Source organism: Gavialis gangeticus, unplaced genomic scaffold (genome assembly GCF_001723915.1).
Source record: "Gavialis gangeticus isolate Ggan-Ray unplaced genomic scaffold, GavGan_comp1, whole genome shotgun sequence".
In the NCBI taxonomy this organism is placed as follows: Eukaryota; Metazoa; Chordata; order Crocodylia; family Gavialidae; genus Gavialis; species Gavialis gangeticus.
This window is the reverse complement of record NW_017729000.1, coordinates 37,250,476-37,269,315: the sequence shown is the minus strand read 5'-3', so window position 1 is coordinate 37,269,315 and position 18,840 is coordinate 37,250,476.

The following is an 18,840-nucleotide window of genomic DNA, read 5'->3' as shown; positions in this document are numbered from 1 at the left end:
TCGCTTACTACTAGGCCACACCATGGCTCACACTACGGAGACACCGCCGTGTTGAAGCAAAGTGGAAAAGTCAAAAGATGCCAGCGATGACATTTGCCTCTTATGTGAAGAAACTGCAAGTCCAAAAGGGAAGTCGGCCCAGCCCAAAACGGCCTGCGGCTGGGGGTGCTGTCCTGAGACCTCAGTCCTGGTTTGGCCAAGGACTCTGTTTTTTTACAGCGCTTCAAACATTCAAAACCCAGTTGCAAAGAAGCGTGGCTCTCGGCGCTCAGTGTTTCTGCACACTAGCTCCTGCCAGCTTCTCGCAGACCAGGCTGAGGAAGGAAACTAATTGGTGAACTCCAGTTAAATATTTGATTGTGGCAGACATGCTGAGCACTGCATCGGCACTTGGCAGGACTGGCAGAATCCCATTCTCCACGGTGCCGTTTAAAAGGCCTAAAACTTGGGAGTGTCTCTAGCGAGAAGGCCTTGTTTCCTTACCTACTCTCCTATGCTAGAGGCCAGCCCCTTTGCTACTACTGCCCCAGTCACAGTGCAAGGGCAAGAAAGGCACCAGCCGGAGGTTCTGACTTCGACGGGGCACCAGGAGTCTTTCCCGTAGCAGGCACAGAGCTGAACAAGCACAACGGAGCAGGTGCCAGCACCAAGCCCAGCAGTGATCTGGATGGCAAGTGGAGTGGAGTGATGTTCCCCTCGGAGGCTTTGCCATGGGAGTTTCAACCTTAAGGGGCAAACAGGGCACCAGGAGCCCGTACTGCTGTCTGCATCTTGGCTGCAGTATCCCAAGCTCATATTGCTAAGAGACAAGCAGCAGGAAGAGCAGCTCCTGCTCTAGTGAGGAGAAGTGCAGGTAACACTTCCCAAATGTGGCACTGTTGTAAACCAGGAATTAAATAAACAACTCTGCACCAGTTATCTGTGATATACTGGGCAAAAATAAAATCCTAATACTGACAGACCACAAACCTGTTTGGAAAACATTACTAATATATGGTTAGAAATACTAGGGGGAAAGCCAATAAGCCACGTTCAGCATGTATGTCATGATCAATTTTTTAGAAAGAACCAGAACTTAAATGTTTTTCAGTTTGTATAAGGTAACAGATTTGGTTCTTGTTGGTAGTAATTGGATTCACAAATTAAATTTGGACTGGTCTAGATAAACGTGGTAACCAAGGTGATTAAAATTAGGGCTATGAATCAGGACATCCTGGATTCTAGTCCTGTTTTTGCCACATGTAATCTGACTACCTACCATGAACACCTTGAGCTCAGTAGCATTGCTGTAAAATAAGGTTAACAGTTCTCTAATTTTGTGTGAAGGGAATTATAAAGATGTGTTGCTGTTGGTACGGCTCAGAAAATATAAAGTAGTTTGTAAATGCTAAATATCATCACTAGCCTCATATATCAACTGTAGGCTAAGTGTCTTGTTAAAACATGAAGCATTTAAAATGACTGAGGTAAAAACACATATTTCAGGAAGAGCCATTAAAAAGATTTTAAGACCAACCCATTACTTTGAACTTCAGCTAGAATCACAAATCAAATTTATGCAGCTGGAAAACTTTCTCAAGATTATATTTTATGCTGCATGAAATGTCTGAGTAAGCCGCTAAACAAAACCAGTTCTTTTTGCCAGTTGCAAGATATATTGTTTACAACTCTTTACCCCATTCTTGATTTCTAAAGCAGGGCTTCTTAACCCCCTGTGGGGCAGATAAGGCGCCTGCAGCCCTGTCATCTTGAGCTGTGGGGCTCCCCTTGGGTCTGTGAAAAGCCCTATGGGTCAGAAGCCTGCACATTAGATTGGGCACATCTAATGGAGCTCAGTCAGATGGGAGCTCAATTAGATGGACTCAATCCTGGTGAATGGAGCTGGATTGAGGTGGCAGAGCCCTGATCCAGGGGCATAGGCTGGATGGAGGCAGCATGGGACCCCAGAGCTGGAGCTGGAAAGGGGCAGTGCAGAGCCCCCGATATCCAGAGTCATGTGGGAGGAGCGCAAGGCCCTGGCTTCTGATCCTGGCACTTGGGTTGTGTATAGGCCAGCTGAGGCCATGTGGGGCCTCGTCCCATGGACCAGCCCTACACCACTCATCTGGCACAGGCAAAAGTTTGAGCACCACTCTTCTGAAGTATTGACTCTTACTGCAGGCTGGCATTCCACAAGGAAAAACATGCTCCCTAATTAGTCCCATGGTGTACTTAATGGCAATATAATATAGTCGTGTATGTTAGGTGTGAATGATTACAGGTTTTTCCACATCAGAAGCAACCACCTCTGAGAATTGCTATAGTTTTCTATCAATGTGATAAATGAAAAATCTAATAGTTATTGAAAGAAACCATACTATAACTATATAGAACCTCTCCATTGCAGGAAACTTGAAAATATGATGTCTGTAGAAATAAAAAGGTTGGGGTTTTATTGTTCGCAAATAACTTCTTTATTACTTCGTGAAACTGTCGAATACTGTAAATGTGTGTAATGAAATAAGCATGAATGAAAGTGTAAATCGTTTTTTGCAATTTGCTGTGTACCATAGCCTTCATTCCGTGATTAGCTTCTTTAGCAGCTTATGTTTCAGCAACCTACATTTAATTCTCTCTCTTTTTTTTCCATTTTAAACTGGGCTTCACCTCAGTAGCCTGTGCCTATAACTGAATTAGTATCATAGCTTCTGCTAATGCATCCCTCTGTTTGACCTCTATCACCTCTAGTGCAGTTTGTGTATTTATTTCAGTGCAGAGAGAGAGAGAGAAACAGTGACTTCAGTTCTGTTTAAACATGTTGACCAAGTTTTTGTGCTCTTGACCCTCCAGAGAGTGTAAATGCATGCATTTGTCTTGTCCCCTCAGTTTTAGCAGGGTCAATAAGCAAACATTCTTTATAACCAGTTATGCTGAGGATTTGCCCTGAAGTAGAGGGATTGTTTCCTTTATCTAGGTCAGGGCTACCCAAGTGGCAGTCCATAGGCCAAAACCAGCTCATTATGTGGTTGAATCAAGTTTACATAGTACAGCATAGATACATATCCAGGGTAGCTTTGCATGTATTAGCTCTGGAAACAAAATAACTGCAGTTGTACTGTGCAGGACCTGAAGAAGCTAACTTCTCTCAGAAGTTTCCAGAAGCAACTAATTGCTAGGTGCTTCAAGTATTGTACCAGAGTTAATTCAGTCCTAGTCATCCTGTGTCTGGAGCATTAAAATTACCAATACTCTTGCTCATAGCATGAACTATATGCAATAAAGTGACACATTTAGTAGAAATTTACATTCTTGTACTGACATTGAAGCATCAGACAAAATCCTGATGCAGTGAAAGTCCAAAAATTCAGCTTTTGTGTTTACACCAAATATATCAGGGAAGTTTGCTCCTTACATAAGGCAGTTTTAGTTTTATTTAAATATGATTCCAGACACACTTGTTCACCGCAGTTCTGTCTGAATTCTTTGAGTACTAATATAGTTTCCTCTTAAGGAGTTCAAGTAGTCTAATCTGTAAAGCAACGGATTGAAAGCCATAATGATGTTGTTTCTAATCCTTGGTGACCTACCTAGTGACTCCATGACCTTTTCAAAGGACGTGGGCATGGGAACAGAGGCAAAGTTGGCAGCAAACTGCATCATAGCATGAATAAGCAGCCTCTATGTTTGAAGATCCAGGAAATATAGAAGGCTCAACATTGAAAAAAGGTGTTTGAAAATTAAGAATCCATTGTTCATCCATAGGTAGATGTGCCACTGTTGAAGAAGTGCTATGCTGCTTTCAGCAGTTTTTCTATCTGCAACAACCTGATTTATCCTGGATTAACCTACTCCTACATCAATGGCTCAGATTTCAAATCTCACTGCATATCAGTCATCCCAAAATAAAGCAGGCAAAATGGAGCTGAAATAAATTTTCAGCAAAAATGATGATCAGCTCTGCAAAATACAGGTAATGTAATATATGTCAAGTTTTTCTTCCTATTTATTACCTTATAAAAGGACTGTATTAAAATTACTTTTTCCCCAAAAGTACCAATATCCTCACTGTTAGAATCTAGCCTCTCCAAAGGAGTTGGACAGTTGGAAAGGATGTGTATGCAGGGGAGCGGTGGCAAGGGAGGTGGAAGGAAGTCCTTTTTGGTTATTCTGAAGGGCAACAGTCCCAAACTGTTTCAGACCAAAAGGCAGAAACTTTACAACAGAGGACCTTCCACTTCAAATATAAAACACAAGCATTCAAATAAGAAAGACAAACATAATCCACCATTGGTATTGTCCATACTGTAATTGTGTAATCAGATTGGAGGGATTTTTGTTTTGTTTTTGTTCAATTCAGCCAGTTCCATGTACAGCTTGAATGGGACAGAAGGTAAAATATTATTGTGACCGCTGGGTTTCGATTCCCCGCCCTCGGGTGGTTCCCCTTCTGCAGGAAGATGTCACTCCCCTCTCGGGATCACTTTGGGATCAAAGCAGCTCGCTTTCGGCCCAGTCCCCAGCTTTGTTCTCGCCCACCACGACTTGATGTTTCGTTCAGTGACAAGGTCGGTTTGTGGTATGCTCCGCGGCCCAGGATCCCTCGGTGGTCACATCACGGGGCTCCGCCAACCCTATACCCCGGCCTCACGCCACCTTTAGTGCATTCTTTTTCTACGGGTCCAGGTCTCCAGCCGTAGGGTATTATTTTCCTTCCGGCCTACCCCTGTTGTGGTGCTTAGCTCTAGGCTTGGCCCATGGTCCCTCTGGCCTCTCCCTGTTTGACCCTGGACAGGGTCGCTGCACAGGTTCTGGCCTCACCCAAATACCCTAGACATCCCCTTCTATAGGGGTACCAACTCGGCTCTCCGTTCCCCGACCGGGGATATCCCCTGCCCCAACATCACTTAAATCACAGTCTCAGCCCTCGCTCTGCTGAGCCTTCTATCTAGACCTCACTGGTCCTTTTCTAGCCGTACTTGACCCCAGCCTTCCTGGTGCCTCCCTCAGCTCACTGCACTGTGACGTGGCGGCACCCTCTCGGGGTCCTCCCAGGGTTCCTCCCCAGTTGTGCGGCTGAGCCTTTGCAGCGTCGCTGTGTCATTTCCCCCATGGCCCACGCTGCCGTTCCTCTGGTGCTTCGGCAGGTCCTCCGTGGCCACACTTCCTGCACCTTCCTCCTCTGGAGCAGCCTCCCACCACGCTGCTGGTCTTCAGCCCTCCGGCCTCTCTTCCACCTCCTCCGTCATCCTCGTCGCTGCCGCTCTCTGTGGCTGAGTTGGTGGCTGTTCTCCCCAGGGGCTTTCCACCCCTCCCGCTGGTGGAGCCGGTACCTGCTCTCCCGTGGAGCCCTCCGCGGCTGCAGCTGCTGTTTTTAACCTTGCCAGCTGGTGGCTCCCAATGACGTCACTGGCCGGGCGTAGCCGCACAAAAAGGCAGCTGATGCACCGTGCGGGTCCCTCTGGCGGCGTCACGTGCTCGTTGTCCCGCTCTGCCAGTAAGTCCCATTTATTATTTGGCTCCCCGGGACAATTATCTTATTTAACTTTGCATGGTAACACTGCATCTATAGTAGTACATACAGGAGTACACAATTTTGGAGATTTCAGGGAATAATTTGAGACTCTGTGGGCATGTCTACAATACTGGTAGAAAAAACCCAACGCCACCTGGGTTTTTTCCCACACTACTGCACAGTAGCGTCAGCATCACAGTTTGTGCCCACCGATCCTATCTCACCATAGCACCAAGCTACAACAACGTAGCTCATTACTATGGTGACATAGTGTCTCATGTAGATACACCCTATAACACGTAAATATGGTAGGAAAACACCTTATTGTCAGCTGATAATGGTCTGTTTGCACTTTGGAAGGAAGTGGCGCAGCTGGTATTTGCATTCTTTATATTATTTTATACGCACACAAGGGATTCTAATATTACATATACAGACACCAGTGTAATGTGTGTGTGCGCAGTAAGTGTGGATGCTATCTTAAAGGTTACCTAACTAAAAGTGTTTTCTCAATTTTGTTTCTGCCTTTTCCTTGCATTCTGAGGAACTGTTCACAAGTGTATCTGATACCTTGTTTTATATCACTGATTACTTTATATAACTAATTTGTATATGAACGTACAAATCTCATCCTCACAACAAACAAACAAAAAAAATCAAGCCATGCCCTGCTCCCCATTCTAATAACAAATACAGTTTTCATTAATAAGACTGAATTTCATGCATCCAAAATCGAGGCCAGGTACCAGGAGTGATGAGTAGGGGGTGTGTGCGGGTCCATGTGCACGCCCTGTGTATGGCGGTACACACCCTGCAAAAAGGCGCTGCCAACAGTCAGTGGTGCCTGCGGGCAGTCCCTGATCGCCCCTGGCTGCCGCTGCCAGCAACACCTGCAAGTGATTGCTAACCTGCTCATCACCCACCACCGACAGTGCCGGTGGCATTTGCAGGAGCTCACCGCCTCCAGGCTGCTGCCAGGCTCCCGCCACCACCAGCACAGCCATGCCCCTCCAGCCGCCAGGTACAAATATTATACTTTTACTCATATAAGTGAATAGAAGTTGGGCACATAGACTGGTTTAAAAATGGCAGAACCCAATCTGATGGCAGAACCCAGTTTTGCCCCTTCTCCCTCCCCTCCACACCACAGGGTGAATGCATGTTCTGTTCACTACTGATCTAAACTATACCATTAACAGAAAATTGCGTAACTTATATCAATTACAACTTGGGTTTATGAATGTCTGCGCCTAGCCCCAGTCACTTAACAAAAAGATTTTAACACTCTAACTTGTATTTATTAAACACTAAAAGGAACAACTAATAGATCTAACTAGGACAACAAATTAAATCGAGGTCATTGAAAGTGAGGACTGTAGCAATTTTGCCTCCAAATTATTTACTCAACAAATTTGGTATCTTTAACAGAAATTAAACCATATCTGGTAGTGCAGAATAGGGCACAGTTTGTTTAAAAGACATCTTTATCCTGAGCTTAGAAATATATATAAAATAAGCCATAGTTTTTCCCTACACATTATTCATTGAAGTAGGCTACTAGATGAAGTTACAGTATTTTTTAAAAAGTCGGCATTTGCGTTGCTTTCCAGGAGCAGTAGTTCAATTTAGGCTGAAATCCCATGCATCTAGTATAGGTCATTTTTTTTATATTCAATAGCTCACCAGTTCTTCTGTTGCCTATTTTGATGATTTATGCTAAAACACCGTGGTTACGATTCGTTTCTGTGATGATTTATAATTTTTCTATAATTGTACTCCATATGTCTACATATGCTCAGATAATTGCAAAAATAAAGTACTTACCACTGTAATTACGCTACTACTACACTGATAATACTCTTAATTATTTAGTTAAATATTTAAGCATTAATGTTGAATTAATAATTAATAAGCCCCTGACAAGCTTGAGCCCAATTACATAATCCCTATGCTCCATAATCCCTCATGCCTAAATTGCATTGAGTGCAATGGTTACCAGATCACCAAAAATATTTAACTTAAATATATATTTAAAATCCACTCCAGTTCCTCATTGACTCTAGTCTGTTTGCTCTCTATCCATATATCAACCCCTTTGTTTCAGATTCTCAAGAAATTTCTTAAAATTCAGAAAATGTTTAAAATGGCACTTAGCTGTGTCCATATGAGTGCATATTTGTTTCAGTACTTCTAGGCTGCTGCTGTGAGTGACATTATTCTGCCCTTAAATGGCCAAAAGAGATGGCTACAAGGCCAGTTACCCCATTCCATATATACAGAGAAAGGAGATAAGTTAAAAGATAGAGCAGTCCCTGGGAAAGTGGAAGCTTATCTCAGGAGAAGAGTGTCAAAACCAAGGAATACAAAAAACTAGAACTCTTGGTTCCAGAATGATACCTTTTATTAGACCAACTGGAAAATGGCAAGAAAATTGTCCTTTTCTGCAAGCTTTCAGGATCAAAGTCCCTTCGTCAGGCTCTGGGAAAAGTGTAGATGGTACAAGATGGTAAAAAGTCCCCATAGGAAGGAAATAAACATTTTTGCACAGAGGGAGCTGAAGATGGAAGTCTGTCCCTCTGGGTCCATGAGCGTCTTTGTGAGCTGTGTTGAGTAGCTCTTTGATGTGTTGATCAGGTAGAATTCCTTCCCTGGAGGTGTCAGATGGCACGCAGGGAGGCAAAAAAACTTCCTTGTTCTGCAATGAAGTTTAAAATCCAAAATTGGCTGAAATTTGGCATCTTCCATGTTTCAGGGGTGTACACCCCTGAAGACGAAGGAAGGTAGTTAAAAGAGATGTCATTTTAAAAATTACATAACCCAGAAATCTTGTTAAAGGGGGAAGGGGAAGCGCATGGAAGACTTTCCTTTTCTCTTATGGGCTAAAGCAGATATTAGGTGTTACTAGCTAAACCTTAATCTATAAATTGCAGATACTAAAACTCTGAGTTCATTGTGTGTTAAATCAGTTGTAGGGTACTGCTCAAATCTCCTCTTACAGGACTAGCAGGTAATTGGATACATGGAACAACACATATAACAATATTTATGAGATCATCTACTTTGTCCTAGATACTAATTCTAATACCACCCCTTTTGACACAGGCCAACAAGTCACCTTGCAGGATATTTTTCATAAAGTATAATATATGCCACATCCATATTTGCTAAGGAGCTGTTTAATCCACCAAACCACCATTATATCTCAAGATATCTCACTTATATCATTTTCCTAAGGAGTCGGAGTGTCACCTCCACAGGTCATAATAACCAGTACAATCATCTGACAGAAATTCACAATCAGGATGGCACACTGGCTGCCTTGAGATCCTTTCAAGGGTGCCACAGGATGCCACTCAAGTTTATCACTGTTAAGTGTGCAAACATTCACAAAATAAACCCAAAGATAAAAGTATGACATTATGAAGAGAGGCCTGTTAGATGTGGGAAAGGGTCAGAGGGAAGGGCAGCAAGGTTCATGTGGGTGTCTGCTATAAACCGTAGGACCAGGAGGATAGGGCAGATGAGGCTTTCTTCAAACAGCTAGCAGAAGTTTTCTGATCACAGGCCCTGGTTCTTATGAGGGACAGCGGTGCACAGGCCTATCCAGGAAGTTTTTGGAGTGTTAGGGACAACTTCCTAGTGCAAGTGGTGGAGAGGCCAACTATGGGCCATACTCTTCTTGACCTGTTGCTGACAGACAGGGAAGAATTGGTGGTGAATGTAGAAATGGATGGCAACTTGGGCAGCAGCAACCATGAGGTGACTGAGTTCAGGATGGAGGAAAGGAAGGAAGGAGAGCAGAATTCCTTTTCTGAAGGATGCTGGACTTCAGAAAAACAGACCGACTCACTCGGGCAACTGATGGGAAGGATCCCCTGAGAAACCAGTCTGAGGGGGAAAGAAGTCCAGGAAAGCTGATTGTACTTCCAAGAAACTTACTGAGAGCACAGGAACAAACCATCCTGATGTGCAGGAAAACTAGCAAGCATGGCAGAAGACCAGCTTGGCTTACCAGGGAACACTTCAATAAGCTAAAACACTAAAAGGAAGCTTACAAAAAGTGGAAACTTGGACAAACAACTAGGGAGGAGCGTATGAGTATTTCTTGGACCTAGAGAGATGAGATCAGGAAGGTCAAAGCACAATTGGAGTTACAGCTATCAAGAGAAGTGAAGGGTAACAAGAAGAGTTTCAACAAGTGTGTCAGCAGCAAGAGGAAGATCAGGGAAAGTGTGGGTCCCTTAGTGAAGGGGGGAGGTAACCTAGCGACAGATGATCCAGAAGAGGCCAAATACCTTTTTTAATGCCTTTTTTACCTCAGTATTCACAAGCAAGATCTGCTATCAGACAACTGCACCAGGTAGCTCGGTTTGGGAAGAAGGTGAGCTGCCAACAGAGGTGAAAGAACAGGTAAGGCACAACTTAGAAAACCTGGATGTCCATGGGCCAGATGCAATGCCCCCAAGGATGCTGAGAGAGTTGGCTGATGTGATTGCAGAGCCACTTGGCCATTACCTTTCAAAACTCATGGCAATCAGGAGAGGATCCGTATAATTGGAAAATAGAAAATATAGTACCCATATTTAAGAAAGGGAAGAAGGGGGATCTGGGGAACTACAGACTGGTCACCCTCACCTCAGCCCCTGGTAAAATCATGGAGCTCAAGAAATCCATTTCTAAGCACTTGCAGGAAAAGAAGGTGATTAGGAATAGTCAGCATGGATTCACCATAGGAAAGTCATGCCCAAACAACCTGATTGCCTGGCTGTGGATGCAAGGAGAGCAGTGGATGTAATGTACCTTGACTTTAGCAACACTTTTGATACGACCTGCCACAACATTCTCACCAGCAAGCTAAGGTAGTACTGGTTGGATGAATCTTTTTTTTTCCCCCCAGCGGAGCCTGCCTGCATTTCCCATGGTGGAGGGCGGGGGGAGGTAGGGGGCTCAGCAAGATGCCAGCAGGCCCAGTGGCCCCTGAGCTGCAGGGGAGTTCTGGTCCTTCCCTCTGTGGCAGCGATGCCCCCCCACGGGTCCACCTGGGTGGGATGCTAGCTGGCGAGTGCTACCCCAGCTTGGATCAGGCTGGGTGGTGCCTCAGAGTTAGGGCAGCACCCGCCCACTAGCCACACATCCAGGTGGCCCCAAAGGGAAGGACTGGGGGTCCCCCGCAACTCAGAGCCCACCAGCAGTTCACCTTTCAGCTGGGGGAGAGGCAGGCAGGCTTCTCAGGGGGGAAAAAAAAGGATCAGGCCCCTCACCACTTTTTTTTTCTGGCGGAGCCGGCCTGCATGAGCTGCAAGCAGGTCACACAGCCCCTGAGTTGCAGGAGGGCCTAGTCCTTCTCTCTGTGATGGCAGCGCAGCCCAGGGCCACCGGGGTGGGGTGCTAGAGGGCTGGATGCTGCTCTAGCTTGGAAGCAGCAGCCACTGCATCCAACTCTTCTCCATCACATGTACAAGTGCACATGGACTTCAGTCCTGGCTCGTGGCAGAACTCACCACAATCTCACATATCACCCTTGGCCCTGGCTCGTGCCACCCTCTAAACTGTTTAACCAATTTAATTAGAGAAGGTTAAATGGGTTATTTTTTAAATGATATTTACATCTCTTTAGTTGACGGTTTGTTTTTGTTCCAGGCTCTGTGTTACAAAATACCATAGTTCCTGGCTGCTTTGCTGATTTTACTTTGGTATTTTGCAAGACACAACCTGGAACAATGACAAACTGTCAACTGAAGTGAAAATTCATATTTATGAGACATGTTTTATCCACTTTTCTACATGGGCAACCTACATCAAACATACCAAAAGACAGCTTTCTTATCAGATGCCTGTGTAAAATTCTTCAAATAAGATGGCAAGACAGGGTGACAAATGTAGAAGTCTTAAATCATGTTGGTATCTCATTCATGGGAAAGTTGATTAGTAAGAAATTACTTGGGTGGCTTGGTCATATTAAGCGAATGCTGGATCATACGATCCCAAAGAATGTGCTGTACTCTTAAAACTTATAAAGGGTCCAGAAAGAGAGGCAGACTGTTGTGCACAATTTGGGATGCTTGCAAAAATGATTTAGCATGCTTTGTAATCTCTGTGTATAGTTGGAAAAGGAATGCAGGATGCCACTCTGGTTAGCAGAGTCAGCTTGCTAATGGAGCAAGGCACTGTGAGGTAGACTAGATCAGGTTTTGTGGTGCTTGCATCAGAGGAAGAAAGAATCTGCTGCTCAGATTCAGAGCACTGCTAGTGCATGGCTGTGCCCTACCTTTAGGTGGGACCGTCACTCACACATCAGACTCAGCAGCCACAGAACTCATCGGCACATACACCATGCTCTGTGAAGAACAATGGTGCCAATTGTATTTACTTGAAGAAGTTAATTTTTTACATTGCAGTTTTCAGAAGTTATTAATAGACACTGTGCACTATGCTGGATCAATTCAGCCAGTGAACATTCCAATGATGATTTACTTAAATATGCTGTCAATGTATTTTGGTGACTTTTTAATTGGATTGTTGAAGCAATCTAGAAATGTTCTACTCCATTTTTTTTAAACTAATAAATTTGCTTTTAAATAGTTTTTTCCTCACTCAAGATGAATACATTATCTACTTTTCTTTTCTTTTTGAAAATAAAAAAGGTCATTTTAAAATAGAGTAACAAATCTTAGGCTTTAAAAAATGAAGGAAGATTAATAAAAGTAAGTTATAACAAAGCCAGAGACCCCTGCCCTTTTAAATAATCTACTTTAGCATGTGGCAAGAAGATAGCAACAATGGCATGACCTTGGAGTGCTAAATGTGGAAAGATTAGATTTTTATATTGCTTTACAAAATGTACAGGGGATTCTGAAGGAATGTAGCATTTGAATTCCAGCAGGTCCTAATCCTATTAGTTGGCTGATTAAAGAATGAAAGCTTAAGACAGAGAGACATGTAACGGTAAAAGTTGAAATGTAAAACACTGAGTGAATTCCAATAGCATAACTTAAAATACCAGGGAAAGTAATTATTTCTTATTGTGTAATTAAGTATTAGTTTCCTCTGGTTTAAATAGGTCATATTAGAAAACCAGATCTGTTTTTCAGCCCACATTTTCCCATCAGCAAATTATGACTGTAAATCACTTAAAAAAACCCACCTCTCTTTCACGTGTTATTTTCAACACCTGTTAAGTTCCCTCCTGGTGTTGCAAAGTTGTTCCCTTTCAGGCAAGGGTTATCTCCTAACCACATACTAACTGAAATATATATAGGCTTGGCAGAATTCAATGTTATTTTTAAATAATTTTGACAGCTAAAAATAAATGTTTATTTTTAAGCATTTATTTCAATCTTTATCAATTTAAATTTTCAGGATTTCATGAAATTAGGAGTGTAGGGGCAGAGAATTTAGTAACGACCACATACCATTCAAAGTTTTATAAAAGCACATGTCAAAATATATGTGGCAGGGGCAGGGGAGTTGCCAAGCAATGGGGACCTGGCAGAAACACTGGGATCCCCATGCCACAAATCTCACTGGCGGCCCCATAGCACACTGAGCCATGGGAACAGGGAAGCAACAGTGGGACTGCCATGCTGCTCGCCCTGCTGGCAGCACTGTGGCATGCCAGGCCACAGGAGCGTGGTGGCGGTGGTGAGTTCAGCGTGCACAGGACTTACTGGTGCCACTATGGGGCAAGGTTTCCTGAAGAAAAAAAGTTGACGCTGCTCTGGACGTGCCTTATATGCACATGCCAATGCCGATTCACCAGCGGCAGCAGTGGGGCAGAGCTAAAAGCCCCACACTTCGGTCCAACGGGGGACTGGAAGGAAGTTCCCAGCAGCCAAGGGTACCTTGTCATGCATCCACAGATGCATCTCAGGCAGGTCCAAGGAGGTGATCCTCCCCCTCTATGAGGCACTGGTCAGGCCGCAGCTGGAGTACTGCGTCCAGTTCTGGGCGCCACACTTCAAGAGGGATGTGGACAACATGGAGAGGGTCCAGAGGAGGGCCACTTGCATGATCAGGGGGCAGAAGGGCAGGCCTTATGAAGAGAGGCTACAGGTCCTGAACCTATTCAGCCTCCAGAAGAGAAGGCTGAGGGGGGATCTAGTGGCCTGTTACAAATTAGTCAGAGGGGACCAGCAGGCACTGGGGAAGTCCCTGTTCCCCTGAGCATTGCCAGGAGTGACCAGGAATAACAGTCACAAGCTGGCAGAGGGTAGATTTAGGCTAGATATCAGAAGATGCTACTTCATGGTCAGGGCGGCTAGGATCTGGAACCAACTTCCAAGAGAAGTGGTGCTGGCTCCTACCCTGGGGGTCTTCAAGAGGAGGCTAGATGTACACCTTGCTCGAGTCATTTGACCCCAGTACTCTTTCCTGCCATGGCAGGGGGTCAGACTTGATGATCTGCTCAGGTCCCTTCCGACCCTAGAAACTATGAAACTATGAAACAAGGGAAGGCTACAGCCAAGACATAGGTCCCAGGAGGGATGACTGGTGGCAGCCTCCGAATGAGGAGCTGCCCCTACGGACCAACTCAGAGGAGTCAGATCACTTACCTGGAGAGGTGATGAGGAAGTCTGGCCAGGGAGAGTGCAGCAAAGACAGCGGTGGACCTACAAGACAAGATGCTGCCTTTAGGCTACACAGCGGAGGCAGTGCAAAGGACTGCAGGGCAGCCCGGGCATGGGCTCCAGGTGGCTGTAGCAGGAGGGTGGGGTGTGTGCAGAGACACATACAGACATACACGAGCAGCTGCGGCCTGTACGTGGCATGTAGAGCAGCGCCACACAGGTAAGTTTGTGGAGGGAGGAGGAAAAGCCCTGCGAGGGAGGGAGGGAGGGCAGGGCCAGGCGCTGGTGTGAATGGGGTCCTGAGGCCAGGGTAGGTCGTGGAATGGAGCCACAGGAAGTTCATTCAGTGGTGCAGGTGTGTGTGGCTCCCCATGGCTCCAGGGAGGCATGGGGGGCATATGCCGCCTGGATTTGTGCATGGGGCAAAGGCAGGCTCCCACTGTGTGCTGGGACTCTGTGCTCTACTGCCTTTGCCTTGGAAGCCATGCAACACTATATGCCTCCTGCTGCCAGGCAGGCGGGGGATTCATGGCAAGGCCAACATGCGGTTCCCAGGGCAAAGACAGCAAGGTACAGAGTCCCAGCCTACAGCAGGCAGCCTGCCTCTGCCCCATGCATAAATCCAGGGTCACGTGCCCCTCATGCCTCTCCTCAGGGTGTGTGCAGCGGCAGGGAACTGCACCCCCACACAACCCCCGCGACTCCATCCCATAACCCACCCCAGCCCCAATGTCCCATTCACTCCAGTGCCTGCCCCACCCCACTCCCTCCCTTACCATGGGCACCTCAATCTGAATCCCACACCTCCCCCCTCCACAGACTTACCTGTTGGGCACTCTCTGTGAGAGCGTGTGTCTGCCCCTCACTCCCAAACCACAGCCCCTCCCCCCGCCCTGCTATAGTCCCCCTCACTCCTGACGCACAGTACCCTGCATCATAGACTCATAGGTGCTAGGGTTGGAAGGGACCTCTAGATCACTGAGTCCGACCCCTGCCTAGGCAGGAAAGAGTGCTGGGGACCTCAGCTAGATGTCTATCCAGACTTCTCTTAAAGACCCCCAGGGTGGGGGAGAGCACCACCTCCCTTTTAAGGCCATTCCAAATTCTGGCCACCCTTACCATGAAGAAGTTTTTCCTGATATCTAGCTTAAATCTGCTCTCTCTCCATTTGTGACCATTGTTCCTTGGTATCCTGCTGGAGCATGCAGTGACCCTGCCTTCTTGGGCTCCAAACCCCACACATATACCCACAGCCCCCCACACTTTCACAAATCTCCTCCCCACACACACACACACCGTATCCACTCCCTAACCATATAAAGTACCTGAATAATTTTGCATAATTTTGAGTTTTTCTGCACATAATTATGCGGTTTTTAGCTGTGTAATTAAAATCATGATTAATTGTAACTAATTTTTTTAATTGTGCAACTAAATATGATCAATGTTTTAAATTGTTTGACAGCCCTAGTAAATATCCACAAATCATTAAAGCGTACCTGCTTTAAATCATTCTGTTAATTTAGTAGTACAATTCATACCATGCTGGAGCCTTCCATTTCACAGAGTGGAGCACTGGGCCAGGGGCTAGGCCAGGCTTGGTGGGAGTTTGGCGCCCTGCCCTGAGCTTCCAGGGGCCAGGCTTGGCAAGAGTTTTGCTCCCAATCCCCAGCTGGGGCCGTGGCAGAGCGAGTGACCAGTGACACCAGGCTCCCAGCTGCCAACAGCCCTGCTCCTTTGGTGGCAGGACCGTTCAGCAGCATCCCTGCTTCCAGGTATTGTTGCTATCAGGGGGCTTCCAACCAGCTGCCCCTCCTAGTATAGCCTTCCCAGCACAGCCCCAGCTCCTGCAGTAGCTTCACAAGCCACTGCCAAAGAAGTAGCATGTAGGCAACGCAACCAGGGTTCCCTGCAGCCCACCTGCAGTGACCACCATGTGTGCATGCACATGTGCACAGTGCCCCCTGTTCCAGCTTTCCTTACCCCTGTCCTAGATTTTTTTTTTTAAATCTCCTATAGATTCAATCATTGCTGATGGAAATATTTTTCGTTGGTCTGTGAATGTGAGGTGAATTCAATTATTATCAACATTTAGCAATAAAAATTGAATCCTGCCAACCCAAAAATATATCATAGCATTCCAATGATTTGCACCTATTGCAAATGAATGAGTGTGTGACAAGGCCCGGTGAGGCAGATTTACTTAATCCTATGAAGTGTCTTAAAATTCTTTGCACATTTACAAGTCTCAACTGCTTTGGTATGCCAGTCTCCCCCTCTACATCAGGAAGGCATTACTCCAAGTTTGTTGAGTTTAAAGTAAAATGCATTTCTATCTGGTTGATATTCTCAACAATTTTGCCTCATTGCAACCAACTGCAATGGCTGGTTCAGGTATACTATATTATGTTGCTGCCTAAAAATGAATCAACAAATGATTAATTGAAAGGAAAACTTCAGCAACTACAGTTTTCTCACACATTATATACATACATACACATATATATAACACGTGAGGAAACTAGTTGCTGAAGTTTTATTTATAGATATAGATATAACTTCAACAAGATATAAGTGAATATATATATATATATATTCACTTATATATATATATATTCACACATATATATATATATATATATATATTCACTTAGTAGTAAAAATGTTTTGGACAAATGATCTGTAGTATTATGGTGGTGTAGGTGTCTGGAATAAAACTACCAATCAGAAAGTGAGGATTCACTATACTGGCTAACTAATCTGTCATCTGGTTGCCTAGTCAACCTATACCAAGAAAGTCATTTGCTTAGTGCCAGAAGACTCCCCTGCCACCTAGCAGCTAGTTGCTTTGGTAGTGCCTACTGTGGGCAGCCAGTTTTAAGAAAGAGAGAGTTGTGTATCTAATTTTACTATTGACTCAGCCAGAGACTCAGGCCTCATTAGGGTGACTGGAAAGGGTTACCTGCTAAAATTTCTCTAAAATAGAGAAGAACTGGGAGGATCAGGAATTATCCAAATGATTTGAGTGAGCAGAAGGAAAGCATTTTGCTTACAGCAAAACAAGGTAGCGCTGCTATGTGCCCATTTCAAGTTGTGTCATGTTCTGTGGTTTGGTGTAAAATAAGATCCCATAGGGATATATGTGAAATGAGGGTACCAAATCAATAATCAATATCCAATTATACATCTGTGGTTTTGATATAATTGAATCAATATAAATACATCATTTTTGTGTGAAAAATGTTTTGGAATTAGCGTACCCTACCACCAGCAGTTTGATTGGACACTGACTAAAGGCTATTTTGGTAAGTAAGTCACAACTCAAGCTTTGTGTATTCAAACTTAGAGACAGAAGGATGTGCAGGCCACATTTACTATGGACTACATTTATTACAGAGGAAAATCTTTGGTAAATTACATGAGTAATCATGTCATGTTTGCATGTATGAACATGTAACATTTCAAGCTTGACTGCTGAAGAAACTAAACAGTTTGAATGTGCACCTGGGAGCAATTAACTCCAGAGCAATAAACTCTGGAGTTTACTCAGGCACAGCATGTGGGCCCGAGCAGAGCAGCCCTGGCTGGCAGAGAGCCCTGGGGGTCAGCCTGCCAGCCTAGGGCTGGTCCCCCCAGCTCAATGTGCTGTGGAGGACCTGGCTGGGGCATGAGGGAGCTTCAGTGCAGGGGCTTGCCAGCAGGCAACCCCCACACTGAAACACAGCTGTCAGGAGAAAATATTATTTTGGGTGGCCTGGGGGTGTGGGAAGAGGTGCATGTCGGGGGTGAGGGGTAGTGCAAGGCCAGCCCTCCCTCCTGCAGGGCCATTGCAGGGTCAGTGCACAGCAGGGGCCCCATTAGTCCCAGCCTTTCACCACCTATGCTGAAGCACCCTCATGCCCCATTAAGCTGGGCAGCATCTACACATGCGCTGCTGTGGAGTTAATTAGTTTACTCCAGCCTAATAATGATGCACATGTAGATGCCAAGATGTTTATTGTGCAGCTAATTAGTCAACTGTGCAGTAAACATCTCATAGATATGCCTACGGGTAACAAAGCTAGCAGAAAAGAAAGCTAAACAGAGCATATGAAACCGCTGGGAAATAGCCAGAAAAAAGCTAGAGACATTAATCTAAGTCTTAAGCAAAAGCAAGGTCAGCTTTTTAAACTTCCTCTCATTTATAAGGCATGATTAAGAAGTTAACCCAACTCTAGTTTCAAAATTATAGGATTGTTTTACTCATGGGGAAACTATTCCTTTTGCTTGCATTTTATAACAAATGGTGTGAATGCCAGCAAGTAAAGAATTCAGGAAATCAGTGCCACTAAGGACACTAAAATGCTTATTCTACTAAATGAAAAAAGGCTTAGTTCACTTATTTCTGTGGCCCTTATTTTGCTGCTCCAAGTAATAGCCATTTAGTCTTAAATTCCTTTTCACAGGGCATGCCCTGTTGAAAATATCTGACTCTTGTGTTTTTTTATTTGGCTGGCTGCTGTTGGGCTAAATCTTTCAATCTTTACTTAGACAAAAAACATTACTAAATGAACAAATGTGGTCAGATATGAATGTCAGAAGTTTGATTTATTTGTTTCTTTAAAGTTTGGAAGTTTTAGGAGTTTATTTATAAATAATTTCATCCAACAACTTTTGTATGTTAGTAGCAGTGGATGGAAGCATAGTTTTCTTATTTGTGAAACTACTTTAGAACAAAACTGAACCAATGCTCGGCCTGACTCATTATCTATTGATACTGATTCAGTACTGATTCATTATCTA